Here is a 20,133-nt window from a genome sequence, read left to right on the forward strand (position 1 = left end):
AAAATAAAATAAAATAAAATAAAATAAAATAAAATAAAATAAAATAAAATAATAAAGGCCATGATAAAATTAGAAAGAGAAATCTTGGGAGCTTGGTATTATGCAAGTTATTCCTTAACACAGTGAAGTGGTATTTTTACACTTCAGCTTCATGATTTGGTGCTTGTGGCTGCAAGTTTACAGGAACAAATCACAAAGGAGAGTCAGGTTTGCATGGGGCTGAGAAACTGCTACCTCAGCTCTCCTAAGGACATCTTTGTACTGGATTGGAAATATTGGACTGCTAACCTCTTATTTCTGTAATTAAGGAAACAGTACCTGTTTTGCCAGGTTATAAATGTATTAGATGAAACAAATCTTCCAATCATGAACCTATCAGAAATACAATTGTCCCTCTTCAATCAAAAATTTCAGAATCTCACACAGCTCCTCCATAGAATTCTGACCCTTGAGAAAATTTTACTTTCCCAGAGAGGGCAGATAATGAAACTGCTGTCTGTGAAAAAGAAGCACCACTGTTCCTCTACAGCAAAACCAAGCATTCTCTCTGTTTCCCAAAGACAGGACAAGGATAATCCAGAAGAGTTTTGCAAGGGGTGCCCTCCCCACTACCACTAGCTAAGCTGGGTAGGGGGAGATGACCACCATGTCCAGAGGAGACTACAGATCCAGAAGGAGATAAAAGGACGTCCTTAAAAACAATTCCACCTGGTTATGCGTATATTGGTAGATTGGCACACAGACCGTGACACTGCTATTTTGCTATCTCTAGTGATAAACTGCTAAAAAAGACTCTGGTATGTTTCTGGCCCTGACCAGCAAACAAGTTCCCAAACAAACCCTCAGCAAAGATACAAAGTAAGAAAAGGCCAGGGACCATTTCCCAATAGGCAGCTTGAATGTAGCAAGCTTGTTTATGAGACTTCTGTAGTACAAACAACATCGGTCCATGCATCTGGCCAGAAGATCCTGGGACTATAGGATTTATGAGTACAGTGTTTCACACTGTTTTCACATGTGTTTCACATGTGGATGAGCAAAAAGCTGTTAATGTTTACTGCTTGGAATGGCATGAAACCAGTAAGATTCCTAACAATAATAACATCTGTGGAGGGACCAGGAGACTTCAAGAGGTGAAAATAACAGCTTATATCCTGTGGGTGGATAAGGGTTGATGTTAATTTAAGTACAGATGGAAGCAGGTGGAGTGAAGGGATGTGCTTGCTCTTCCGAGGAGACAAGGGAAATGGGGTCCTCAGAAAATTTTGTGTATTTAAAATACATGGATTCTTTTACTTAGCAGAGTTTGCAGGTATGCTCAAGATTTTCAGGATTCAAGATTTTTTTTGTGCTACTTTGTATTTTGGTCCACTATTTTCCATTACTATGGGAGATGTGTGTATTACAGCAAACTAAGGCAGGCTTCCCAAGTCATAGGCCTTTGTTGGAAATTCAAAATACAGAGTAAACTCCCCCAGATTGGCCAACTTTTTAGACAAACTGTTGTTAGGTATTGAGGACTAATCAAGCAGAATGGAAGGAGCAAACATACTATATAACTTAGACTACTATATCACTTAGATAAAAACAAGAAGGCAAAATGATTTATTTTTAAAAGGTGCAAATTAGTCCTAAACATATATATGTATGTGTATAAATAGTATTACTGCCTCAGTAAAACTGAGGACCACTTTTTAAAATCCTTTAAAATGGAATTAACAGTCTGCAGACAAAGTTAACCAGCAAATTCAGTGGCAAAAGTACACTCTTTTAAATTATTTGAATTTGCTGGAAAGGCTCACCATGACTGAAGCTGCTGTAAGAAGTCAGATGAAATCCCCAACAGTCAGGCTGGCAAATTGTAATAATTGCTTTTTTTTGTTGTTTGTTTGTTTGTTTTTTTGTTTTGTTTTCCTAAGGATGAGTGGTAATTTCATATCATTACACCTTTTGAGATTATCCAATTGGCCAGATTACAAACCTGCTTCCATTCTCTTCAAAATTACTTTGAAACAAAGAAACAAATAAGCATTATTTCAATGGCACTTGTAAATTAAGAAAAACATATTTATACTCATTAGTTTTAACTTCCTTCCCTCTAGCATTCTTACCACAACTAAGTCAAAAGAGGATATTAGACTCTGACCCTTCTTTAGGAATTCATTGAAATACATTAAACACTATATTTTGACTGTTTCTCTCATTCTATCAGAAGATAAATTTAGTTTTGGTACATGATGAATCACTAAAGCATATTAGCAACTATTTCAGCTAGGTGTTAATTCAAACCCCGGAACTGAAAAAAAAAAAAAAAAAAAAAAAAAAAAAGCATGTCGTTGAGCTAAAACTGATGTGGGTATTTTCCTTTTAAGGGGAGTGAACTAAAATGAATGTTGATTTCATCCTACATTTACTTTCACTGAAGTTTCTTCATTTCCTGCACCAACCTGTTCTGCAATGGCATTGGCATTTGTACTAATAAATAACTAGCTAGATTCTAATGAAGATAAGAGATCTTAAACCTTTTCTTACTGCAACACGAAATTGCTTCAGCCATTACCTCCGTGTTGATTAAAATGCCACACCTGTATAACAACTCATGACAACAATTTGAAGTGCGGAGAACAGATCTATTTGGGGAATCTAAGTGCCCTTAAGCAGCTTCTGTTCCAACAGGAGTCACAAAAAATGGCTGATCTGACAGAGGTATCTTGAAAGTGGGTTTTAATACGGACATAGGAGAGAAGAATCTATGTCCTGATTCACCGGTGCCACCCGACGCAGCACCTGCTGCCTTTGTGGCAGCATTGTCTATGAGTGTGGCTCTGCAGGGATGCCCTCCCACTGCACCCCAGAGCAAAGCTCATCCTAACAAGTCTGAACCAACTAATGATTTCATGCCATGGGAAGCCAAGGTGTGGAATGATAGAAGACTACACAGTAGCCCAAATACCACAGATATGCCTGAGACATATATGTGAAGTGAAAAATGAACAGATAGGCAGCCTTTGGAACTGATTAGTTTTTTCTCTTTCTTCCTAAAAGTGGATAAGGTGGAAGCAGTATTCTGACAGTGTGCCCCTCAATATCCAACATTTGAGGCTTGACTGCCTTCCATCCAGACTCACCAGCCGCTTTCTTGTTTAACATCCTTTATAGGTTGACCTTCCATTCATATCCCAAATGTCCCCTGACACCCTTTCTCTGCCTCACCTGCCCACAGATCCCAGTCCAGTACTGTGGGAATAAGACTAACTGCAATAAAATAAGGTTACATAAGAGTAGCAATTTAACTTTAATTTTTCTCTAGGTACAGTGTAAGGGCAGATGTGAAGACAATTGCATGAAGCTGAGACAGTGGATGTTCAGGTTGGATATCAGGAAAAGGTTCCAACACTGAGAGGGTGGTCGGACACTGGAACAGGCCACTGGCTCCCATAGAATCATAGAATTGAAAAGAACCTTAAAGATCATCTAATTTCACCCCCCCTGCTCTGAGCAGGGTTGCCAACCACTAGAGCAGGCTGCCCAGAGTCACGTCCAGCCTGGCCTTGAATGCCCCCATGGATGGGGCATCCACAACCTCCCTGGGCAACGTGTTACAGTGCCTCACCACCCTCTGAGTGAGGCATTTCAACATTTAGAAAGACTATGTACATAATATTAAATCCAGCAATGTACCCAAAATTCAGGATGTTGTTGTCCTCGTGTCTGGGTTCCTAAGACCTGGATTCACCTTACCTCTCTGGCCATTTAACTCATGTGCCTAGAGATTTTCTGTAGTCTGTTAAGAGGCTCAACTCCAGGGAGTGTCTCAAAGCTGAATTATGTTCTGGAAATGCCCTTTGGGACCCATTAAAGTTCGCAGACTTGGGTGCATGCCCAACCCAACACTAAGACATGCAAGACACCCAAGCAAGACACCATTGTCTGTTTTGATTTCCAGGTGAGTGAGGTACAGGTGCAGAAGACAGAAGGGAACCACCATGTTCTCTAGCAGTTCTCCCCTATCTGGGCAATCAGGGAAGGGTACAGGACTGCAGGGCACACTAACTTATCTCCCACTACTGACTATGTAGGCGGCAGACTGCACTTAGTTCCTAATTTAGGCACTCTGAAGAGGCCAAAATGGATTGCAATGAATAGGTGCCTTAGCATTTATCAGATTTGGTCCTCCACTACATTGTATCACCCAATTCTGTATCACTGCAGAATTTTCTCTATTTCCCTGCCTCGTACATGAACTAACACTTCAAGGTATCTGAAGGATTGTGTTTTGTTCTTTTGTATATTTAAAATATAATAGTTGACATGCATACATAGGTGTGAGTCAGGGAACCATTCTTCTGCATACAGGCTACAATGCATTTTTTTTTAATGTATTACTTTTTAAAATCATTATTATATTATTGAGTTTAAGGACAAAGAATGAACAAATAAAAAAAAATATTCACTGAGTTACATGTGGCATTAAAATGTGAATGGCTGCGAGGAAGTTTACAGAGTGTTGCTGCCTTAACTCACTTTTCATTGTTCTTTAAATTCTTGTGGGTGAGAAGAGGACTTTCTTTGAAAACAGCTTCTTACTATCTTTATTTTTTTTTTCTGTTGTATCAATTATCTTGATGTTCTTAATATACTACCAGATTTGAAATGAAGATAAATGAAGATTCCAAAAGTTATTGCTTTACTAACAGAGAGCTATATTTTGGGCAAAGTTTTTGAAAAAAAAATAGAGATGTCATTTGCAACGTTTGATCTTACAAAAATTAATTGTACTAAGTTGTTCAAAGATGAGATCTCTGACTATTCAGAAAACTAAAGCCTATAAATTTCATGACATTCCTGAAGAGCAATTCACTTCTAACATTCAGAATGATGAAGAAGCCTAAATAAATTGTCAATGGAGCTACTGAGAATTTCAGAATTGTAATCAGAGGTATTAATGAGGCTGTTGAAATACATGGCAATGTGAATGAGACCACAGTGCCATGAGAGGCCTTGTAGTGACTTGTTTGTTGTGCTGTTTGTTTAAATTTCATAGCAGTATTGTTGAGACCTCTGATTCCGCAAAGAAAAAGAATAACAAAGCTGACTTTGCAGAAAGAAGCAAGGCACAAAAAGAGCCATAGACTACTTGCTGCGCCAAATCAGGTAATGTGTTTGGCCTGGTGGTGTTCAGCATTTATGCTATATTTCCTAACATAGTAGTCAGTCTTTCTTTCAACACTTGCTCAATGCAATATCCTTAGGAAAATAATGTAAAACCTTTAACACTTCAGTTGTATAGGCAGAGAAAGACAAAACATTGTGGCAAGGGCAACCTGAACCATCTTGAGGGAAGGCTTTGCTTCATCCTCTGCTCTCTGCTCCCTCCTAGCTTTCCTCTGACTGAGGCACTGTGAAAGTGCAATGCCCTCACAAACCTTCTCCTAAGCAGTTGGCAAACTTGTCCCAGCCACAACACATGCTGACACTGCAAAATGTTCTCACCGCTCACTTTGATTTTTTTCCCTTATCTAATTTAATCCCATCTTGGAAATTCTGCCTCTTAGAGCAATAGACATAATGCCACTGGATAATAAGAGAAGGAATATTAATAGGTATTTATTTATTTTTATACTCATATTAAATAGATGTTATGGGGCTGAATCTTATTAAATGATTTCTCTACAAGTCTGGTGTTTACATATTTATATTCCATAGGCACATGGAAAAACATTGTAAATAAGTATGATCCTTTGGACCAGGAGACATGAAAATTAGCAGAAAGAGGATTTCCAGTATTGCAATGAAGACTGTGACCTCTGGGTTTCCTAGAATAAATGTGCCCATTTTCACTTTGAAGGCTTGCCAGATGCAAGGAGTGAGTTAAAGCACCTGGAAGCACAAGTTCTGAGTTGCCAGCTGGGGCTGCCTCTATTGCCCACGTGCACTTGCTGATCAATCATGGGTTAGGACAGCTTAGTTTCCACCCAGCTAAAGCATGGAACTGATTCCCTCATAAAAGCCTCTCAGGACCTGCTCCAATAAGGGTTGAGGGTGAATCAAGACAACTCTCACTGCCTCCACCCAGCCCAGCCTTTGAATACCATCCTACCAGGGGGTGAGCTGTCATAATACACAACTCCTCAGGCAAACACACCCTTGGCATCACGCACAAATACACCAGCATTAGAGATGCCTGTGAGTAAGTGACTGCAAGGGATAGCTGCTGTACTAGCAATATCCAAATGCTGCACGCTACAGATAGGGCTGGGCTGCTCAGCGCGGAGTGTGGCAAGCTGTAGGACACAATTCACTCATTAAAGGATGGGAAATACATCCCTGCAGCAGATGGTGGCACCAGCACAGACACCATCATCCTATCCCCACTGGAGACAGGTTGTGCACAAGCCAGTCCTGGAGAACTAGTATCAGCTGGCCATGTACTGAACTCCTTTACATGTTTTTTCATTTCTGTTTTTGTTTTCTTTGGTTCATATAATCACTGAGCTGGTTTGTGCTGAATGGCTGAATGCTGTAGATCAGGTTTGCTTAACCACCAGCATTGCTTCAGGGCTTCACTCTCTGTATAGATTCCTGCTCTGCATGGTCTTCGTGTTTGGTGACTCTTCATTGTCCACTTTCACCCCAATGCCTGTTTCTATTTTCTGTGCTTTTTGTGGTTTTGTTCAAATGTTTTATTACCTGTATTTTCCAGGATCCCAAAATAGCTTTGTTATTTTTTTCTGTTCTGCTAAATTTATCTTGGTATTTTTCATGTCAGCTCTGATGTTTGCAATACTGTATCTCATAAGAATACAAACAGATCTTTCAATGATTTTTTTTTTTTTAGATCCTTGGCAGCTATTATCAGATAATAACACAATTTCACAGAAAACTAGAAGACATCTCCTGAATTCAATATTTGTTCTCAAACTGGTACTTTCTGTAGCTTTATGAGATGTTTTTCAACCTATGTGACAGAAGGTGTAGCCAATTTCATTTGGACTCAAAAAGCTGGCCAAGCTTTAAGCAGGAGGTTGGACTAGAGACATCCTGAGGTCCTTCCCACCTGAATTAGACTGTAGCTCTGTGGCTGCAAAGGTCTCCTATGACTATCATTAAATATCACATACTATTACTCTCATAGATCATCTTATTAATATTGTTCAGGTTTACCATTTACCTGGTTAGCACAAAGATTAAATTTCATCACTTGCAGTAGTAATAGCTGACAGCGAGGTCTGTAGGTCTGGCTTGTTTCATGTACTCTTTGCTATTGTGTAGACACTAGAGCACATTCATACTCTCATTCTTTGCCTTCTGTCTCCTAGCAACTCCATCTGCTGCCTTATTTTGTATGTTGGAAGTGCAAGTCAGATTTTTATTATTTATTTTTATTTTTTAGTTAGGAAAAAGCTGCTCCTTCCCTGCTTCCAGCCTAGTTTAACACATTGCTTTATATTTAAGATTCTGGAAACCTTTTTCAACAAGTGAAGTTCATTTCATCCTGTCCTCTGTCACACCCAGAGCCTCTTTTCCACAGATCTAGGCTAGTCCTTTATCCATGGATTCTTGGCCACACAGGAATTTTAGTGACTATTAATATTGGCAGTTCTCTCCAAGACTTGTTAATCCATCTTCTGTTTGGGGGAATGTTTCTGGTGTTTTTAACCCCTATTGTCTGGCCTTTCATGAGCTATAATTAGACATTCTCTGGCATCCATAATTCACACAAATCTCTATTACTCATTCCCTGACACATGACATATTTCCTTGCCAATGTTTGTGGAGCATGCTGTGAACTGAGTGGCACTGAGAAGTACGTAATAAAAAATGCTTATCCTGTATATTCCTGTCAGTTACACACCCATTAAATTTAACTCATCCAGCTCCACTGTGATATTTATATCCCTGACTACAAGTGATTAACTGCCACAGCAGCATAATCTCTTATCCATCCAACAGATAAAACATCACAGTATTGGGTGATGGGTATAAAAAGGAAGGAAAAATGAGTCTACTCTTAGAAAATGTGAGTGTCCCCCAAGAGAGCACCAAAATATTATGAAACAGTTTGCCTTTCTTAAAACATTTGGCTATTTATACATGGAGGGGTGAGTTTTATCTGCGAAGTAACAGAGTAAAACCTAATATTTCTTTGTAGTCCCCAGAAAAATTATGACAACTTTCAAGTATTTGCAATTGAGGTTCAACATGGCTAAGTTCTGGGTCCTACACTTTGACCACAACAACCCCATGCAGTGCTACAGGCCTGGGGCAGAGGGGCTGGAAGGCTGTGCAGAGGAAAAGGATCTAGGGGTGCTGATTGATGCTTGCCTGAATATGAGTCGGCAGTGTGCCCAGGTGGCAAAGAAGGCTGACAGCATCCTGGCTTGTATCAGGAATAGTGTAGCCAGCAGGACCAGGGAAGTGATTGTCCCCCTGTACTCTGCTCTGGTGAGGCCACACCTCAAGTACTGTGTTCAGCTTTGGGCCCCTCACTACAAGAAGGACATCAAGGCCCTGGAACAGGTCCAGAGAAAGACTACAAAGCAGATGAAGGGCCTGGAGCACAAGTCCTGTGAGGAGTGGCTGAGGGCACTGGGGTTGTTTTGTCTGGAGAATAGGAGGCTCAGGGGAGACCGTATTGCTCTCTACAGCTACCTGAAAGGAAAGTGTGGGGAGCTAGAGGTCGGCCTCTTCTCACAGGTAACTAGTGATAGGACTAGAAGGAATGGCCTCAAGTGGCACATGGGGAGGTTCAGGTTAGAAATTAGGAGACATTTATTCTCAGAAAAAAGTAGTCAGGCATTGGAATGAGTTGCCCAGGGAGGTGGTGGTGTCACTGTCCCTGGGGGTGTTGGACGTGATGCTTAGGGACATGGTTGAATGGGTGACATTGGTGGTAGAGTGATGGTTGGACCAGATGATCTTGGAGGTCTTTTCCATCCTTAATGATTCTATGCTTCTGTGAATCGGAACTGAACTTTTTGTTTTAGAGGTCACTGGCTCCATAGTCAGATATTCTCTTCAATATCTTCAGTCATTCCATAGTTTGTAATTTTTAAGTAATTTAGTCACCTCCTGCAAAGCTACCTCACTGATCTCTGTAACCACTTCAGGTAGTATCTTTTCTAATATCAGCAAAAAATATAGTGATACTGCTCATTTCTCTATTGTAATTTGTGCCTAAATTTTGAAAAGACAGGTTCAGAGGGAAAAGTTGCCTTTCCTTATTGCATCCAGGTTAGATTGAAGCCTAAAACAGAATATAAAACAGAAAATCTGCAAGTGTAATATCTGGAATAAAAATGGTGGTGGTGGTGGTTGCTTGCTTTTTTTTTTTTTTTTTTTTTTGTGAACATTCATGAATTTTCAGCTTTATAAATTGTCATTCTTAGGAATATCTCTTTTGAGCTGTGGGAGTTGTGACACTGAAGCTAAATCAATGATGAATTATAAGAGTTTTAGGAGAGAGATTAAAATGTAAACATCAAATTGCAAAATGATATAGGAAGCTTTCCCTATACCATGTTTAGTTGTAGTCAAGACAAAATATTCATTTCTACTATTGTATATATAACTCCTCGAAAGGTAGGGCAAGTTTCAAGAAAACCCATGTATTGATGGTGTCCCTAAGGTGATATAAGTGTCATAGAGACTGCTACTGCAGGTAGCAGGTAACAGCTATCTGAAGGCAGCTCAGATGCCACACATATTTTGGCAGGCACAGTACAAAATCATCTCTTCTCAGGTTTCACTGTTCTGAGCAGACCAAAGGGTCCCTGTCCTGCACCTTTCCTTGCCCTGCCTATGCCAGTGTCACTCTTGGTAAATTGATCCATAACATGTTTTTAATGTTTTCTCTCTCCGCCATTAGAAAGTTTATCTCAATATCTAACCTAACTTTTCTTGTTTTAACCTAGTATTTCTTATCTTAAGCACGTGTCAGAGAACAGCTAGATTTCCACCACTTTAGAAGCTGCTTTTTACCAGCTGAACACATTTTCTTTATAGTCTTCTCTCTCTTGACACAGTTCAGTCAATCCTTCCTTATAGGCCATGTTTCCTAACCATCTGAATGATCTTGGTCAGGAATTAGTTTTGAATTATAAGAGATCTTAAGACAAAAGAGGAAAAAAAAAAAAAAAAAAAAAAAAGTTTTCCAGGCTTTTGATTTTTGAAACATTCCTAAGCAATAGCTAATGGCCAATGCCTAATAGCATCTATGATCCTTGGCATAAAGACATGATGAAGTCAACTATAAAAACCCACCTCATTCTAAAATTCCCATTTGGAGACAAGCTAGAAAATAGCCCCTCTGCCTTAATGCCTTCTTGGGGTCTACTGAGGCTGTAATGAACAAAGACTATAATCCCCTAATTTACCAGTGCAAAATGATGACAATGGGTTAATCCCCTAAGTGCTTCACCCACATCACCGTAACAACTAGGAAACAAGCATGGAATACGATAGCTGTTTGTATTTACTCCTTTCGTAGTTGCCACTGGCAACAGGAAAATTACTATGTAAAACTCATAATAAAATATATATTGATTTTAATCAGCAAAGAATATATTGCTTTGAAAATAAACAATCCTAGCAGTAGAAAGACGTAATGAAATATATGAGCTTTTAAAAATTTCTTTTCTAATTTGCACAGCTGCAGTCTTCTATCATAGTGAACTAAAAGAACAGTAAATAATAGACATCTGACACTTAAATCATTATATATCTTCTACTTTTCAGCTCAGCATCTGCTGCATCATTTCCCAGACTTCAAAGTATCTGGGAAGAAAGACCAAGGAAAAGAAAAATGCACCTTTTCAACTGAAAGCATGCATTTTTGAATGACAAAGGACTATAGGCCATATTCCATTGCTATTGCACAATAGAAGGGCACTATGAAACTGTCTTTTTAATTTAAAGAAAAAGCTACCTCTACAATAGCAATTTGGAGGCAGGGGGAGATTAACAGTTACAGGAAAAAAGAAGCTTGACTGAAACCCCAGTGAAAATTAAAGTAGCCATTTTTCCAAAAGAAATAATGTTCTGGTGCAGACAAGCTGTTTCAGAGTGTGATAACACCCTCAGGTACTAGTTCAGGGAAGCAGTTGTCTTTCCTGTGCTACACTGATTTTTGGTGCAAGAGGAGAGTTCTGATTTCAAGAATTTCCTCCTTAAAATGAAAGGGCCTGATTTTTCTCATGCACTTATGCCAATCAGGGGAAAAAGACCATGGAGTAATAAAGCAAAGAGAAGATAAGACACAGCAGCCTGAATGCTTCTTTATTATCATCCCTTTCATGAAAATAAACTAGCTCATCTTGTAGAGAAATTGACATTCCATGCATATCTGAATAAACCCATTATTTTCTCCATACTTGGCAGAGTTCTATAAAGGACCATACAAGATGACTTTGTCCCTCATCATCAGAAAAATCAATAAATGTTAGTTTAGATTCAGATCAAAATACTGCGGTTCAAAGCAACCAGAACTGTAAAGCCTTATCTAAAGCCTTCCCTTTGTTAGAGGAAGTTACACAATTTTTGAAGGACTTTCAAAGCCTTGGTGCCATATTTTAAAAGCCTGAAAAACTAAAATCTTACTGAAGCTGCGATTCTAACCACTAGACCCTGTCTGTCCATGCTGCCTAAGTGTTAGCTACTCCCTGCCTCTATTTTGGACATATTTAGCCATGACTATTTTGCCCTTTTTACACCTGGGCTAACTGTGGGCATTCTGTCAAGACCTAACTGGTGCAATGTGTCCAGAAGTGCCAGTTTTCACTGAGTTTTAGGGAAAACTGATGAGGTTACCTTGTAAGGAATAGGGATGCTTTTGCTTCCTCCAAATTGCTCTTTGACAAAGGAGAAGGGTACCATTGGCAGTTCTTCTAGCCAGACCCAGAAAGGCTAAGTCACAGATGGAGCAAGTGACTCCCTCCAGTCAAAACTGATCACAGGAACTGATTCCTACAAGTTAAAATCATGTCTCAAAAGCCATGCTTGTTTGCTAAAATACAGTTGCAGGGCGATTCAGCTGCATTAGGTGATTTTGGCTGCATTCTCCACGTCCCTCAAAACCATTTCCATTCTTTACACAGTACAAAGGCTATCTTGGGAAGAGGAAATACACTCAAGCCTTCCTATTGAATCTTTTCTGCCTTAAATAAAACAACTAGAATGTGACAGGGACAGGCAAATAGCACAAGAATGAAGCCTGATCTCCAGTGTTACTCATTACACTGGATCCTAGTTTAATGCAAGTACATCTTGTAACCTAGGATTAAATTACTGGTTTTTGTTTGTTTGTTTGTTTTGTTTTGTTTTGTTTTTTTTAAAATGCCTTTCCCCCCATATTTCTTACTGACTAGCTGTTTAATTTTCTTGCTTGTTTTACGCTCCCCATTCACAAGCCCTGATTCTACACACACATACATGCACACACAAACACACACACATGCACAGACATAAATACCTCTGCAGGTGTGCATGGTACCCTCATCCCATGGTGCTATGGAGGGATTTTGCTAGGCAGCAATATCTTTGCAAGGCACATATTGTAACAGCACATTTTTCTGTGAATTTAGCCCTAGTCTAGGAAGCTAGTTAGGTGCTTTGCAAAATACTAGTCATGTTGCTTGGTTACAGCACACAATATTTAAGAGCTTGGACAAAATAGACCTAAGCAACCTTTTGTAAGAAATCATCTAAAAAAGAAAATCAAGTTCAAGCTATCACTAAACCACATTTCTAGATTGATACACACTAAATCCCATAGAAGATAGTATTTTTGCCATTAATTTAAATAAAACAAGGTTTTTGTGTTACATGTCCTGTTGACAATTTACTCAGTTGGATTGAAAGTTAATTTCTGAAAATTGTTAATTTGCAAATTGACTTGAAAACTGTGAAGCACAAAGTCCATTCCAAAAACATTTGAGGATTTTTTCCCCCAGTGTGGCAGGACTTACCACTCCTTTTCTTGTGATCTGTCTTCCACAGTTAAAAAATCAGAATTCACTCTTAGAGTGCTAAATAAATGCCAATGATAAGGAAAGTAAAATCTTCCATTTTGACAGCTTAATTTTATATCGCTAATTTACTACGTTTTCTTTATGAAATACTAATATACTACACAAATAACAGGGATGTTCAAAACCATACAAATATTGATAAAAAACTTCTGTCTGTTGCTATGATACTGTACTCATTTTATATTCCCATTTTGGTTATAATAATGTTTGCTCTGTTATTTTCTACAAAAAAAAAAAAAAAAAAAAAAAAAAAAAACTGAAACAACTGGGTAGTTTCATTTCCTCTCCCATTTAAGAAGTGCTTAAACAGGTTCATTACACTTTTCACCCTGCCTTTTGTTAGAATTACAGGGCTGGGGCATCATTTTGGAAATGAGCATTGGGTGTGTTGGTTTATTGTTTTTAACCTAGTTATGAAAACACTGAAAAAAAAAGAACAAAAAACATTTACATATAGGCTCATATAATGAGGTATACATGTCCTATAGGAAACAGCACAAAAATGATTAATGATGGTCCTAATTTCTTTTTCCACCTATGCCCAAGCTGACAATAAAAAGCAGCTCGTAGGGGAACCAGGTGTGAGACTTGACTATTTTGAGGTATTTTGGTCGTGCAGATTAAGAGGAAAAAAAATAGTACAGGGAGAACTACTGAGGAGGGAAGATAAATAAGGGACAGATAAGGTTTATATTTGTTTGTTTTTGTCTATTTGTTTTTAGTCAATTCATCTGGATCTCTTGCCCTGTGGTTTGAATTAAGTTCTGAGGCTGGCTGTATATATTATCCTGCAGCTATTTTAAGGCAAGGTGGATTAATTCACCTGTTTCTGGAGAGTAGGTGATGGAGTTGCTTTAGCCTGAGAAGTAATGTCTCTGATTACACAATCCTTTGTCCCTTTTGGGGGGAATGTGTTGGGGACTTTACAAATATAGAGTTCTGGCTTTTGTATGTTTCACTCTTTCTTTCCCTACAAGGGGAGAACCTTGCCTTTGTTGTCCTGTTCAATGACTTCAGGAAACACTAGAGGGTGAAAAGTAATAATTAAAAGGTCTGTGCAGATCACTACAGGAATGAGCAAGAAGGAAGTGTGAGAGGGTATGGTGGTCTTGGAGAGGAATGAGGCAGTCCTCATGTCTTTTTGTAGCATCTCAAAACCTTTTTTTCTTAGAACATATTGGTCCTATTTGTAGTTTCCTTGGAGCCTTACAGACCTTTCGCCACCCTCTCTTACCCACATGGGATCCCACTAGCTTCCTAGAAACCTGTTTGTCCACAAAACCTGTCTGGACTGCCAAAAAACTTGGACTTACTTTTGGTCCCTAGCCAGAAGGGAAGCAGTGGCTTTGGAGATAAGGGAGCAATAGGCTAACAAGTATCACAGTGGAGAAGTCAAGGCTGACTGTACAATTGCCCAAGTTATATGATGGGGATATGCAACTCCATATTCCTTGTTGGATAGGGATTAGTCCTCCTGAATCTTATTGACAGGAGGCGTTGTAGGTATCTGTGATAAGCCCATATAGAGGTGACATTGTGGATGTTGCTGGTGCTCTTTGTGTAAATACAAAATTGAGATTTTTATTATTATTATTATTTTTAACAATGGGAGCACCAGGCAGTATGCAGGAGGACACTTAAACTACTTGGGAAATAATCCTGGGTGGTGAGTACTTCTGTAGTTGTAGCAGCAGGTTCACCTGTCAAATGATCATACTTCCAGAACAAAGCTGCTGTCTAAAATGGAGAAATTTATGGTGTAACTATTCCAGCATAACAGTATTAGCAATGGATTGTTAAACTGGTCTGATTAAATAAATACTACTATAAATGCACTAGTGAATTTTCCTGCATAAACAAATCTTGCAGAGGAAAGTGCAATATCTTTTATTGTTCCTCGATGAAAGACTGAAATGTAAAAAGAACAGCATGTACAATCTGTCTTTTGAAAAGGAAAACTGCAGTTCTGAGTGTCCCTTTTCCTCTCAGCAGACACAAAAGACTTGAAGGCAAGCCTGTTGTATGACTGCTCTAGTGCTCTCTTCCCCTCATTTTAATTAATGCACAGCACTAAGGAGGAACTAAATCCCGCTTGTTTTACTCAAGCAAGTGATCCCATTGACTTGAATTGAGCTACCTGCAGGAATAGAAGTAGAAGGATTAAGACCTCAGTGTAGAAAATTAATTTCATTCTCTTTTTCAAATGCAAAATAGTTGTCTCTCGATTGCCAGCATGATTTTTCTGTTGGTTGTTTAGCGCGATGAGATCCTGATTCTGCTCCCTGATTGTGTTTCCTAGGCTCCACTATAACACAAACATACCCATCCTTGACAGAATAGTTGGGATGGAAATGGAACAATAGGTGTTCTAACAATTATATTTGTATATATATCAAAAAGGACAGGAAAACTTTCTCATGGGAAATTTGTTGCATTAATTAGTTGAATCCCTGAACTTCCAGTTTCCACTGTGGTTTTATAGCTGTTTTCCCTTTTATGTAGACAAGCTTTTGTTCACCTCTCTCACACACTGAGATGCTGAGGGAGAGATACTAATACTTGATATGCATTATTTTACAACTGATGTGACTATCTTGTGATACCACTTTATACCTGCTCTCATTAGAATGTCTCCATTGAGTTCAATAAATCACTCACTGTTAACTCAGCTGTAACTGAGAACATATTTTGATCTGAAATGTCATTTTAATCTGTAACCTGTTATTTTAACATACCTAATACTTATTTCAGGCGGGGACAGTATTCACATTTTATTATTGCTTTTATCTAAATGATTTGAAATATTCAGTACAAGGGACTGTTGCTGTTTATCAGAAGTCTCATAGTGTCTTGAAACTCCCCCAGACTAATTGTATGATGTATGTTTCTTTCATAGCAAGGCTGAATCTTTCTAGAATTTCTTGTTGATTGTTTATTTGGTCTGCTACTAAAGGTAAATTTTACCTTTCTACTGGAAAAGCACACTATAACAATCCTCACTAGGCCCATGATATAATGTATTTAATTTTGTAAAAAACATGATTACAAATTGATGTTACATATTAGAGAAAATTATTGGGAAAGGAAAGCAATGATGTTGCAAGGTTATGTATCATACCACAGGGTTGGGTTCCAAAGAGAAGCATTAAAAGGAGGATAAAAAAAAAAAAAAAAAAAAGGAAAGAAAAAGAAATGCAATTTAGCAGAGCACAAAAAGTGTTGAAACTGTTTCTTTTTAAAATATATATATATATAATCTGGTCTTCATCAATTGGACTGTCTCAAAGCCATATTTTTAATCACATACTCTATCTTATGCATTTCTTGGTTTATAGCTAGAATCACTGTATGAGTGTCTTCCACCTATAATAAAATGTTCAGACTTGAGAACTTAGAGATGGCTTGAAAAATGGAGCCCATTAGAAGCAGCATATTTTGTGTAACCTTCAGTGTAACCTTTACTCAGTGTTTGGACGTCAGGCTTACAGCTGTGTTTGCCTACGCTGATCCTCCAAAAGTCAATATGGTCCCTGGGGATGTGCCATCTATACCTCCAGGATTGTGAGTGAAGAGTGTGAACTCAAAAGAGTTGGTATGATTGTCTGAATTAATACTTCAGGTCTTCTTTCTGGAAGCTTTAATGGTTTTTGGTTTTGGTTTGGTTTTAATGCATTGCCAGTGAAGCCCTCTTGGCTTCACTGTTGTGTTGCCCTGATTTGGCAGTAAGACTCCTTTGATGAGCCAGTGCTCCCCTTACAAGATAAGAATCTAGGATGCCAAATCCTCATCAAGTTTTAAAAATTGGAAGGAACCAACAAATTAGTTGGCAGTTCTGTCTTTGTAGCAAGGAACATACTGGAAATATTATGGGTCAATTATAAAGTCAAAAATATGATCTGGCTTAAAAACATCAGAAGCTCCTATAAGGAGACATAATAAATATGATGGAAACCTGGAGTTAAGTTGTGTATTTAACATAGCAACTTTTTAGATGCATTCAACACAGTAATACAATAGATAAACAAACAGTAAAGTAAACACTTTAAACTAACACTTTTGCTCTTCAAAGAACTGCTTGAATTGTGGACAGACAGTGGTTAACCACAGCTGTTACAGGGTCATGTCATGGTGCAGACAGAGGCTTGCAAGCGGGGTAATAAAATTAAGCAGAAAATATAGTATTGTCCTGTTGATATTTCACCGGAAATACCACGTCTCAAGTTATTTGGTAAAATGATAGCATAATTCCCTATAATTTTGGAAGATACCCAAGCAAATCTTAACTGCATCGCAACTAGCATTTTACAAGTAAAATGCTCTGTAAATTAAGTATTAATTTAAATGTGCTGGTTCTTTAATCATAGGATTGTTAGAGATCTGGCATGGCTCAGGGGATTAAAAAGGGTGTTAGACTTAAATGATTCTCAACATAAGCTCAGGCAATTATCCTTACAAATCTATTGCCAACCTGCACTGCATATAATAGTAAATAACATTTTGTTCATTGGTTGTTAGGTGATCAATGTGAAGTGCATCTGACAGTTGTGGAGGACTCACTGGCCATGTTCTCAAACACTTATGAGTATCCTGAGCTGAGAAACTACATATTTGTGAATAGTCAAGTTAGATGCCTAAAAGTTAAGTGAACAAAATGTCTCTTGAGAATGACCTGCATTGTCACTGTAAAAGATGTCTCAGGGTGGAATTCAAAACAGATGGCATGCTAAGCCGGAAAATGTCTAGACTTAACAAAAAGTCATCTAAAATCCCATCATTCACTGGAGCTCAGGGCCTTTCGATGTGCATAATGTTCTCTTCCAAATACAGGTTCACATCCTTTCTTTCGAAGAACTCTGTAGGATTGCAAATGACTTTTTAAAAGCTAGCAGATTAAGTCACTACCCAAGAAGTTTTGTTCCATACTTATATAACTGCTAAAATAAAATTACGTCAGTCTTAGAGCACAGAAGTCAGATTTTGCATTTTCAGTGTTTCTTCTGATCATTATATGTTAAAGTGATTTTTTTTTTCTTTTTCCTGCTATTTTCTGCCTCCCCAATGCTTTGAATGACTTCCAAGTTTGACCTGGAGCAGAATACAGCCTTCTGTTCAGACACTGCCTTGCAATCCAAGATTTGAACTCTCTCTGATATGTCATTGAATCCAGGCCAGGGGGATCCATTCCTAGTTGTTGCAGAAAGAATCCCACTTTCTTCTAGGTGTGTTCTAGAGAAGACTTTTTCAACTATGCTTTCCAAGGATCCCAAGTCATTACATGCTTTGGGACTGTTGTAAAAGCTCCTTTGGGATGTGCATTCCTTGAAGGACTCAGCAGCAGAGAGGAATGCCTGCTGTCTGGCTCCCAGTCAATCTTTGGTGGAGGAAAGAGTCTGAACTGCTCAGAAAGGGCACTGCTGCCTGTCCTCACTTCAAGCAGTTCTTTGAAGAGTAAAAGTGAGTGTTTAATCTCAGCACTGGAAGAAATTGAGGGGTTTAATCTCAGCACTGGGAGAAATTGAGCTTAAATTCCACTGGTACACACAATACATTGCAACAAGCTACCACAGATCATGCACAAATAAATTTCAGTTATAGTGAGTTGTATTCTTTCAGGCTGGTGCAAAAAGCTTTCTCCAAGATAACTTTTGAATATTACAAGTGATGAATGTGACAGAGAAAGCAAGAAAAGTTTGGAGAGGCAGAGAGATGAGAGGACACCAGAAGTATAGAGAGTCTTGTACTAGTGGATACTCAATGGACAAAAGGCCTCTCCTCTTTAGGCCCAGTAAGGTAATAAATTCTGCTTCATGTAATGCATGCTGAAGCTAAAGAAAACCATTTCTAAACATGTGGTCTGAGGAAAGTCTAGGGAATAAGGAAAAATGTGTAGCCATTTACTTGTATTTCTAAATGATACTGGAAGATTTTCCTTAAAATTGGTTTACAGTGAAGGTGTGTGGTGCATATCACCCAAATAACTAAAAAAGATTCAATTGTAGCTATTTCAGAATAAATCATGTTGAACATGATGAGATGGAGTAAAATTCCTTACAAATGAAAGGAAGAAAAAGGCAAGCATGCAAATGTGCTTATAATGTAAGATTTATTCTTTGTAGAGCTACCTCATAATTCTGCTTCACTAGTAGCTAGCTGGCTAAATTCATTTTGGTAATAAGATATACACATCACATTCTTCTACTACTGTATATTTGTCCAGTTCATACTAAGACAAATATTCAGTACTGATTCAATTCAGTTTGCATTTGATTAATTCGTGTTTTCTCATGTCACAGTACAAATACAAAGGCAGAGGAAATTAGAGTTTGAGATAAGACTATCAAGGTCAGATGGGTTAAAGAGCTCGTGTTTAAAATGTTTTATTGCTTTGAAAGGCTCCATTACAACTTTCAACATATGACATGATGGAGGTTTTGGTCTCTAAACAGACTGCAGAGATGGTTAGAATTTGAAAATGGAATGGTAATCAGCATGTTTTTTTAAAAAACGTAAAATCAATTCTGTTGCTATCAATTCTCTCTTTTCTGTGTCTCAAAGGCAATTAGGCAAGTGATGGTATACATTTTAACTTATTGATATTTTAAAGGTGAAGTTGACAGGCTATCCCTCTTTTATAATTGCAGCAAGAATATGCATATGCAGCATTTTCAGTTTTTAGAACAGTTTTAAACATGTGCTTCCTCTCAGAGCAAGTGAAGCTGATGTTCAACACCCAAATGTGGGCATTTCAGATGCTCTATGATGTATGCCACATCCATGCTGGGTTGGCAGATATGATGCAAGTCCTGAGAGGCTACTTCATTTTGAGATGCCTGCTGAAAGACAGCTTGGATGCATACACTCATTTTTGTACTTTAAAAAATGCAGCCCTACCATGATTACAGACTTCTTAATCTGAGAACAAAATAAACAGCATTGAAAATGGTAATTTGTTTTACATCCAAAGGGACATCAAGTATATCTCAGAGGAGAGGTGCTAGATAGGGCTAGTTAGCTGTAGGCATCCTCCTAGTTGACATGGGCGATAGCAGTCCTTACCAGTATAACCACAGCAACCACTATGGCAGGTTTTGCATTCATGTGTTTT

The 20,133-nt window shown here is 38.3% G+C and overlaps 2 long non-coding RNA genes across 2 annotated transcripts in view; one reads left to right on the plus strand and one right to left on the minus strand.

The window, feature by feature from the left end:
* LOC118163487 overlaps positions 1–12,598 on the minus strand; it is a 27,501-nt gene extending 14,903 nt beyond the window's left edge. The window contains exon 1 of the long non-coding RNA XR_004749078.1: positions 12,470–12,598. This is a non-coding gene — a long non-coding RNA (uncharacterized LOC118163487). The remainder of the gene's footprint in view (positions 1–12,469) is intronic.
* On the plus strand, positions 4,124–5,429 carry LOC118163492. The gene is made up of 3 exons (XR_004749080.1): positions 4,124–4,257; positions 5,045–5,154; positions 5,381–5,429. It is a non-coding gene; the product is annotated as an uncharacterized LOC118163492 (long non-coding RNA).
* Positions 12,599–20,133: the final 7,535 nt, after the last annotated feature.

Source organism: Oxyura jamaicensis, chromosome 1 (genome assembly GCF_011077185.1).
Source record: "Oxyura jamaicensis isolate SHBP4307 breed ruddy duck chromosome 1, BPBGC_Ojam_1.0, whole genome shotgun sequence".
Lineage (NCBI taxonomy): Eukaryota > Metazoa > Chordata > Aves > Anseriformes > Anatidae > Oxyura > Oxyura jamaicensis.